This window comes from Salmo salar, chromosome 13, assembly GCF_965601325.2.
Source record: "Salmo salar chromosome 13, fSalSal1, whole genome shotgun sequence".
Taxonomy (NCBI): Eukaryota; Metazoa; Chordata; class Actinopteri; order Salmoniformes; family Salmonidae; genus Salmo; species Salmo salar.
In genome coordinates this window covers 8,360,431-8,370,000 of record NC_138303.1, presented here as the reverse complement: position 1 = coordinate 8,370,000, position 9,570 = coordinate 8,360,431, and the positions used below count along the sequence as shown (strand labels likewise).

The following is a 9,570-nucleotide window of genomic DNA, read 5'->3' as shown; positions in this document are numbered from 1 at the left end:
ACCGGTTTCATAGAAACTGTTCTGGCATTTTCTTGCAGTTTCAAAAGCCTCCAAACACTACTACATCTAACAAGCACCTAGAAGTTTCTAAACAACCCTTTCTCCATTACTGCTGCAGTTGGTTTGCTTCTGCTGCTGATAACCGGCTGGCTTGCTGTGGAAGCCTCCTGGAGAACATTGTCCCTCAAATGGCCCCCTATTCCCTTTATAGTGCTCTAATTTAGACCAGGGCCCATAGGGTAGTGCACTACTTTAGACCAGGGCCCATAGGGTAGTGCACTACTTTAGACCAGGGCCCATAGGGTAGTGCACTACTTTAGACCAGGGCCCATAGGGTAGTACACTACTTTAGACCAGGGCCCATAGGGTAGTGCACTACTTTAGACCAGGGCCCTATGGTAGTGGGAATAGGGAATAGGGTGCCATGTGGGACTCATCCATTGAGGAGACCTCATGTCCACTAGAGCTTCTCTCTCTCTCTCTCTCTGTCTCAATTCAATTCAATTCAAGGGGCTTTATTGGCATGGGAAACATATGTTAACATTGCCAAAGCAAGTGAGGTAGATAATATACAAAAGTGAAATAAACAATAAAAATGAACAGTAAACATTACATATACAGAAGTTTCAAAAGAATAAAGACATTACAAATGTCATATTATGTATATATACAGTGTTGTAACAATGTACAAATAGTTAAAGTACAAAAGGGAACATAAATAAACATAAATATGAGTTGTATTTACAATGGTGTTTGTTCTTCACTGGTTGACCTTTTCTTGTGGCAACAGGACACACATCTTGCTGCTGTGATGGCACACTGTGGTATTTCACCCAGTAGATATGGGAGTTTATCAAAATTGGGTTTGTTTTCAAATTCTTTGTGGATCTTTATAATCTGAGGGAAATATGTGTCTCTAATATGGTCATACATTTGGCAGGAGGTTAGGAAGTGCAGGTCAGTTTCCACCACATTTTGTGGGCAATGTGCATATGGCCTGTCTTCTCTTGAGAGACATGTCTGCCTACGGCGGCCTTTCTCTCTCTCTGTCTCTGTCTCTCTCTCTCTCGCTCTCTCTCTCTCTCTCTCTCTCTGCATACAGACCTAATCATTACCTTCATTTCTGTTGATCTGGTGGACATTAGAAACGTGATGTTATCGTAATGGTTGTCTGCATGGCTGAAGAGAGGAAGCCAAACATTAAATCATGGACAGGATACATAACATGAGAGACAGAACACACAACACACACACACACACACACACACACACACACACACACACACACACGACACACACACACACACACGACACACACACACGACACACACAAACACACACACACACACACCACACTCACGACACACACACACACACACACACACACACACACACACACACACACACACACACACACACACACACACACACAAACACACATTGATATACAAGTGCCATCTAGTGTTTGACTTTGATAGTAATACTCCTGTCTGCTTTTAGCCCTGAAGCCAACATAGAGGTATACTGCTCTCTGGTGGTAGTACTGAGTACTGCATGGTGTTATACTGCCCTCTGGTGGTAGTACTGAGTACTGCATGGTGTTATACTGCTCTCTGGTGGTAGTACTGAGTACTGCATGGCGTTATACTGCTCTCTGGTGGTAGTACTGAGTACTGCATGGTGTTATACTGCTCTCTGGTGGTAGTACTGAGTACTGCATGGCGTTATATTGCTCTCTGGTGGTAGTACTGAGTACTGCATGGTGTTATACTGCTCTCTGGTGGTAGTACTGAGTACTGCATGGTGTTATATTGCTCTCTGGTGGTAGTACTGAGTACTGCATGGTGTTATATTGCTCTCTGGTGGTAGTACTGAGTACTGCATGGTCTTATACTGCTCTCTGGTGGTAGTACTTAGTACTGCATGGTGTTATATTGCTCTCTGGTGGTAGTACTGAGTACTGCATGGTGTTATACTGCCCTCTGGTGGTAGTACTGAGTACTGCATGGTGTTATATTGCTCTCTGGTGGTAGTACTGAGTACTGCATGGTGTTATACTGCTCTCTGGTGGTAGTACTGAGTACTACATGGTGTTATACTGCCCTCTGGTGGTAGTACTGAGTACTGCATGGTGTTATATTGCTCTCTGGTGGTAGTACTGAGTACTGCATGGTGTTATATTGCTCGCTGGTGGTAGTACTTAGTACTGCATGGTGTTATACTGCCCTCTGGTGGTAGTACTGAGGACTGCATGGTGTTATACTGCTCTCTGGTGGTAGTACTGAGTACTGCATGGTGTTATACTGCTCTCTGGTGGTAGTACTGAGTACTGTGTGGTGTTATACTGCTCTCTTGTGGTAGTACTGAGTACTGTGTGGTGTTATACTGCTCTCTGGTGGTAGTACTGAGTGCTGCATGGTGCTATACTGCTCTCTGGTGGTAGTACTTAGTACTGCATGGTGTTATACTGCTCTCTGGTGGTAGTACTGAGTACTGCATGGTGTTATACTGCTCTCTGGTGGTAGTACTTAGTACTGCATGGTGTTATACTGCTCTCTGGTGGTAGTACTGAGAGCTGCATGGTGTTATACTGCTCTCTGGTGGTAGTACTTAGTACTGCATGGTGTTATACTGCTCTCTGGTGGTAGTACTGAGTACTGCAAGGAGTTATACTGCTTTCTGGTGGTAGTAGTGTGCAATTACAACACAGGGGTGAACTGTAGTTGATTTCTGTTATATTTATTTAGCAGTCAGTTGTAAAAAAAAAAATAGTATTTAAAATAAAGATGACTTAAAAAAGATTTAGGTTATAGTGGGGTGGAGGCTATAGTGGGGTGGAGGTTATTTTTTACATTTTAGTCATTTAGCAGACGCTCTTATCCAGAGCGACTTACAGTAGTGAATGCATACATTTCAATTCATTTCATACATTTAAAAAAATATTACTTTCTCGTATTGGCCCCCCGTGGGAATCGAACCCACAACCCTGGTGTTGCAAACACCATTGCAAACACCATGCTCTACCAACTGAGCCACAGGGAGTTATAGTGGGGTAGAGGTTATAGTGGGGTGGAGGTTATAGTGGGGTGGTGGTTATAGTGGGGTGGAGGTTATAGTAGGGTGGAGGTTATAGTGGGGTGGAGGTTATAGTGGGCTGGTGGTTATAGGGGGGTGGAGGTTACATTGGGGTGGAGGTAATAGTGGGGTAGAGGTAGAGGTTATAGTGGGGTGGAGGTTATAGTGGGGTGGAGGTTATTGTGGGGTAGAGGTTATTGTGGGGTAGAGGTTATTGTGGGGTAGAGGTTATAGTGGGGCGGAGGTTATAGTGGGGTGGAAGTAGAGGTTATAGTGGGGGAGAGGTTATAGTGGGGTGGAGGAAATAGTGGGGTGGAGATTATAGTGGGGCGGAGGTTACAGTGGGGTAGAGGTTATAGTGGGGTGGAGGTTATAGTGGGGTGGAGGTTATAGTGGGGTGGAGGTTATAGTTGGGTAGAGGTTATAGTGGGGTGGAGGTTATAGTGGGGTGGAGGTAGAGGTTATAGTGGGGGAGAGGTTATAGTGGGGTAGAGGTTATAGTGGGATGAAGGTTATAGTGGGGTGGAGGTTATAGTGGGGTGGAGGTTGTAGTGGGGTGGAGGTTGTAGTGGGGTGGAGGTTATAGTGGGGTGGAGGTTATAGTGGGGTGGAGATTATAGTGGGGTGGAGGTTATAGTGGGGTAGAGGTTATAGTGGGGTGGAGGTTATAGTGGGGTAGAGGTTATAGTGGGGTGGAGGTTATAATGGGGTGGAGGTAGAGGTTATAGTGGGGTAGAGGTTATAGTGGGGTGGAGGTAGAGGTTATAGTGGGGTGGAGGTTGTAGTGGGGTGGAGGTTGTAGTGGGGTGGAGGTTGTAGTGGGGTGGAGCCTTTAGTGGGGTGGAGGTTATAGTGGGTGGAGGTTGTAGTGGGGTAGTTATAGAGGGGTAGAGGTTATAGTGGGGTAGAGGTTATAGTGGGGTGAAGTTTATAGTGGGGTGGAGGTTGTAGTGGGGTAGAGGTTATAGTGGGATGAAGGTTATAGTGGGGTGGAGGTTATAGTGGGGTGGAGGTTGTAGTGGGGTGGAGGTTATAGTGGGGTGGAGGTTATAGTGGGGTAGAGGTAGAGGTTATAGTGGGGTGGAGGTTATAGTGGGGTGGAGGTTTGTGGCTGTGAGGCTCCTCCTCCTCCTCTATGTGGCTGTGAGGCTCCTCCTCCATGTGGCTGAGAGGTTCCTCCTCCTCCTCTATGTGGCTGTGAGGCTCCTCCTCCTCCTCTATGTGGCTGTGAGGCTCCTCCTCCTCTATGTGGCTGTGAGGCTCCTCCTCCTCTTTGTGGCTGTTAGTCTCCCATCCTCTTTGTGGCTGTTAGTCTCCTCCTCCTCCTTTTTGTGGCTGTGAGACTCCTCCTCCTGCTCTATGTGGCTGTGAGGCTCCTCCTCCTCTTTGTGGCTGTTAGTCTCCTCCTCCTCCTTTTTGTGGCTGTGAGGCTCCTCCTCCTCTTCTATGTGGCTGTGAGGCTCCTCCTCCTCCTCTATGTGGCTGTGAGGCTCCTCCTCCTCCTCTTTGTTGCTGTGAGGCTCCTCCTCCTCTTTGTGGCTGTTAGTCTCCTCCTCCTCCTTTTTGTGGCTGTGAGGCTCCTCCTCCTCTTCTATGTGGCTGTGAGGCTCCTCCTCCTCCTCTATGTGGCTGTGAGGCTCCTCCTCCTCCTCTTTGTTGCTGTGAGGCTCCTCCTGCTCTTTGTGGCTGTTAGTCTCCTCCTCCTCCTTTTTGTGGCTGTGAGGCTCCTCCTCCTCTTCTATGTGGCTGTGAGGCTCCTCCTCCTCTTTGTGGCTGTTAGTCTCCTCCTCCTCCTTTTTGTGGCTGTGAGGCTCCTCCTCCTCTTCTATGTGGCTGTGAGGCTCCTCCTCCTCCTCTATGTGGCTGTGAGGCTCCTCCTCCTCCTCTATGTGGCTGTGAGGCTCCTCCTCCTCTATGTGGCTGTGAGGCTCCTCCTCCTCCTCTATGTGGCTGTGAGGCTCCTCCTCCTCCTCTTTGTTGCTGTGAGGCTCCTCCTCCTCTTTGTGGCTGTTAGTCTCCTCCTCCTCCTTTTTGTGGCTGTGAGGCTCCTCCTCCTCCTCTTTGTGGCTGTGAAGCTCCTCCTCCTCTATGTGGCTGTGAGGCTCCTCCTTCTCCTCTATGTGGCTGTGAAGCTCCTCCTCCTCTATGTGGCTGTGAGGCTCCTCCTCCTCCTCTATGTGGCTGAGAGGCTCCTCCTCCTCTATGTGGCTGTGAGGCTCCTCCTCCTCTATGTAGCTGTGAGGCTCCTCCTCCTCCTCTATGTCGCTGTGAGGCTCCTCCTCCTCCTCTTTGTTGCTGTGAGGCTCCTCCTCCTTTTTGTGGCTGTTAGTCTCCTCCTCCTCCTCTTTGTGGCTGTGAAGCTCCTCCTCCTCTATGTGGCTGTGAGGCTCCTCCTCCTCCTCTATGTGGCTGTGAGGCTCCTCCTCCTCTATGTGGCTGTGAAGCTCCTCCTCCTCTATGTGGCTGTGAGGCTCCTCCTCCTCCTCTATGTGGCTGTGAGGCTCCTCCTCCTCCTCTATGTGGCTGTGAGGCTCCTCCTCCTCCTCTATGTGGCTGTGAGGCTCCTCCTCCTCTTCTATGTGGCTGTGAGGCTCCTCCTCCTCTTCTATGTGGCTGTGAGGCTCCTCCTCCTCCTCTATGTGGCTGTGAGGCTCCTCCTCCTCCTTTTTGTGGCTGTGAGGCTCCTCCTCCTCTATGTGGCTGTGAGGCTCCTCCTCCTCCTCTATGTGGCTGTGAGGCTCCTCCTCCTCCTCTATGTGGCTGTGAGGCTCCTCCTCCTCCTCTTTGTGGCTGTGAGGCTCCTCCTCCTCCTCTTTGTGGCTGTGAGGCTCCTCCTCCTCCTCTTTGTGGCTGTGAGGCTCCTCCTCCTCCTCTATGTGGCTGTGAGGCTCCTCCTCCTCTTTGTGGCTGTGAGGCTCCTCCTCCTCCTTTGAGGCTCCTCCTCCACCTCTTTGTGGCTGTGAGGCTCCTCCTCCTCTATGTGGCTGTGAGGCTCCTCCTCCTCCTCTTTGTTGCTGTGAGGCTCCTCGAGAGTGGGCTCACAGCCAGGTTACAGCCATGACCAAAGGGTCCCGTGTGGCTCAGTTGGTAGAGCATGGTGTTTGCAACGCCAGGGCTGTGGGTTCGATTCCCACGGGGGACCAGTACGGGAAGTTTTTTTTATGAAATGTATGCATTCACTACTCTCACTATTCACTGCTCTGGATAAGAGCGTCTGCTAAATGACTAAAAATGTTTTTTTTTTAAATCAACGGCCACCAAGGAGCCATTAGAGTTGTGTGCCTTGCTCAAGGGCACATGGGCAGATGTTTCACCTTGTCAGATCAGGGTTTCGAACTAGTGACTTTTCGGTTACCGTCCGAATTCTGGAACTGATAGGCTACCTGCTGCTTGATAAAATGTATTTTAACACCTAAAAGTAACATGGTGGGGACATCATTCCACTCGTCTTCTCTCTCTCCTCACTGTCACTTTAAGGACACCATGGACTCGTGTGTGTGTGTGTGTGTGTGTGTGTGTGTGTGTGTGTGTGTGTGTGTGTGTGTGTGTGTGTGTGTGTGTGTGTGTGTGTGTGTGTGTGTGGATGGGTGTGTGCATGGGTTGTGTGTGTGTGTGTGTGTGTGTGTGTGTGTGTGTGTGTGCGTGCGTGCGTGCGTGCGTGTGTGTGTCGTGTGTTCTTGTGTGTGTGCAAGTGTGTCAGCGGTGGCTGGTATGTGGACATATCGGCAGACAGGCTCATTATATTGGCTAAAATGTAATAAATGGAATGGTTATATAAAAAAATAAAAATAACACAGTTTATTATTATTTGTTGTTTATTATCACTGAAACTGTATTGGTGAAATGTATTGTTTTACAACACGTCAAACTCATTCCAAGGAGGGCCAAGTGTCTGCTGGTGTTTGCTCCACCCTTATACTTTATTGGTGAATTAAGGCCACTAATTAAGTAAGGAACTCCCCCCACCTGGTTGTCTAGGTCTTCATTGAAAAGGACGAAACAAAAAACCACGCAGACACTCGGCTCTTCGTGGAATGAGTTTGACACCCCTGTTTTTACAGGATCAGCCTTAGGAGCAAATTAGGGTTTTAAGTGTCTCGTTCAACGGTTGATCAACACCTTGTGGAAATTTAAACCAGCGACCTTTCGGTTACAAGGCCCAACGCTCTAACCGCTAGGCTACCTGCCGACCTATCAAACCACGAGAGAGAGAGAGATTGCATTTATATGTTGCACTGAATGATGTGTCATATTGATAACAAGCTTAACTGTGTTTTCACAACAGTTGTATTAGAGAGAGCGAGTCGGTGGAAAAGGAGAGGACGTGTTTTACTCTCTGTTTCACCAGTTATGGCTTTCAGAAATAACACCCTTAATAACAGTCATTTTGTAAGTCAGCCCAGCTTCATATAGAGCTGTCCAGAGTCATGGGTTTACAGAGTTGGGACATTGAGGTTTCTGCATTATGATGTGTTATTATCTATGCATAAGTCACTTTAATAACTCTACCTACATGTATATATTACCTCAATTACCTCGACTAACTGGGTGCCCCCGCACATTGACTCTGTACCACATTGACTCCCCTTGTATATAGACTCGCTATTGTGAATTTTACTACTGTTCTTTAATTATTTGTTACTTTTATTTCTTATTTTGTAAGGTATTTTTCTAAAAACTGCATTGTTGGTTAAGGGCTTGTAAGTAAGCATTTCACTGTTGGGTGAAATTTCACGTGTTGTATTCGACGCATGTGACCATTTTTCTTAATTTGATTTTGATTTAACATGACATTGTAAAATTCTATGGCACCAATATTAGCATACCATTAACATAACATGGCAATAGAATACATTTTATATTATTTAAATGATGTTATGTAACTGGATGTCTAGCCTGGTTGACAGTATTTTTAGATAACATTCCAGTCCTTGTCAAGGAGTAGGCCTACAAGGAGTGGAATGTTTTCTAAACAGACTGGCAACCAGGCTGGTCTATTGAATGTCTAGAGTTGGCTCAACTCTCTAAATACACTATATGACTCTGGAGATATCTAGGTTAGCACAGTGTATCATTGGACATGATTGTTTCTTTTATTTTTAATAAGAAATAATTTAGGACTCACAACCCGAAGACCACGTGTAACCACACCAGCCCAGGACTTCCACATCTGGCTTCTTTAACCTGCGGGATCGTCTGAGACTAGCCACCTTGGCAGCCGATGAAACTGAGGAGTGTTTATATCTGTAATAAAGAAAGCCCTTTTGTTGGGGAAAAACTTGTTCTGATTGGCTGGGCCTGGCACCCCTGTGGTTACACGGGGTCTTCGGGGTGCGAGTCTGGTTTGACGTATTGACAAATTCTCTAAAACGACGTTGGAAGAAAGCTTATGGTAGATAAATGAACAGTCAACGTCTGCGCCCCTGCCCAGACATGTGAAATCCATAGATTAGGGCCTAATGAATTTATTTTAAAATGACTGATTTCCTTATATGAACTGGTACTGTAACTCATTGAAGTCGTTGAAATTGTTGCGTGTTGCGTTTATATTTTTGGTTCTGTATATTTAAACATTTTTGTATTTCTGGTATGTAAGTCTATGTGACAGTCAGCAGATAAATCATATCCAATGAATAAGTAAAGTGTAAGAATGAATCTACTTGTACTGTAATGACTGCTGAGATTTATAAAGGATGGAATTAAACATTGCCTATATCTAATTGCATTATTCATTCATTTCAATTTATTAAGCACATTTCATTTTATACTGTATTTTCTTATTGTGTATACAATACAATACTATTTTTTTTACTACTTTTTTATTGAATATTTGTGAATATTTTTTTCTTAAAGTGTACTGCACTGTTGAGAGCTTGTAAGTAAACATTTCACTGTTACCATTTGCACCCTTTATCCTATGAACGTGACGAATAAACTGTGATTTGATTAACAGCTGAATCTACACATCACATGACGTGGGATGTGGTCGACATGAGACCACACAGTGTTTTCTCTAAGGTCCATTATAAATGATGGCCTATATTTCCCCTCCTACAAATGAAACACAGTGTTTTCTCTAAGGTCCATTATAAATGATGGCCTATATTTCCCCTCCTACAAATTAAACACAGCGTTCTCTCTAAGGTACATTATAAATGATGGCCTATATTGCCCTCCTACAAATAAACCAGTGTTCTCTGTAAGGTCCATTATAAATGATGGCCTACTGTATATTGCCCTCCTACAAATAAACCCCAGGGTGCTCTGTAAGGTCCATTATAAATGATGGCCTATATTTCCCCTCCTACAAATAAACAAGGTGTTCTCTCTAAGGTCCATTATAAATGATGGCCTATTTTTCCCCTCCTACAAATAAAACACAGTGTTCTCTCTAAGGTCCATTATGAACGACAGCCCTACTACAAATAAACCACACAGTTGTTTGCTTATGTTTTATTTGTCAGCAGATATAAAAAAAAAAAAAATCAATGAATT

General features: G+C 45.7%; 1 protein-coding gene across 2 annotated transcripts in view; it reads left to right on the top strand.

The window, feature by feature from the left end:
- LOC106566358 (uncharacterized) overlaps window positions 1–747 on the top strand; it is a 13,398-nt gene extending 12,651 nt beyond the window's left edge. For both annotated transcript variants that reach the window (XM_014134291.3, XM_014134290.3), the window contains one exon: window positions 1–747. This exon is cut by the window's left edge and continues 127 nt beyond it. The gene's annotated coding sequence lies outside the window, so the exon portion shown is untranslated.
- The last annotated feature ends 8,823 nt before the right edge of the window (window positions 748–9,570 follow it).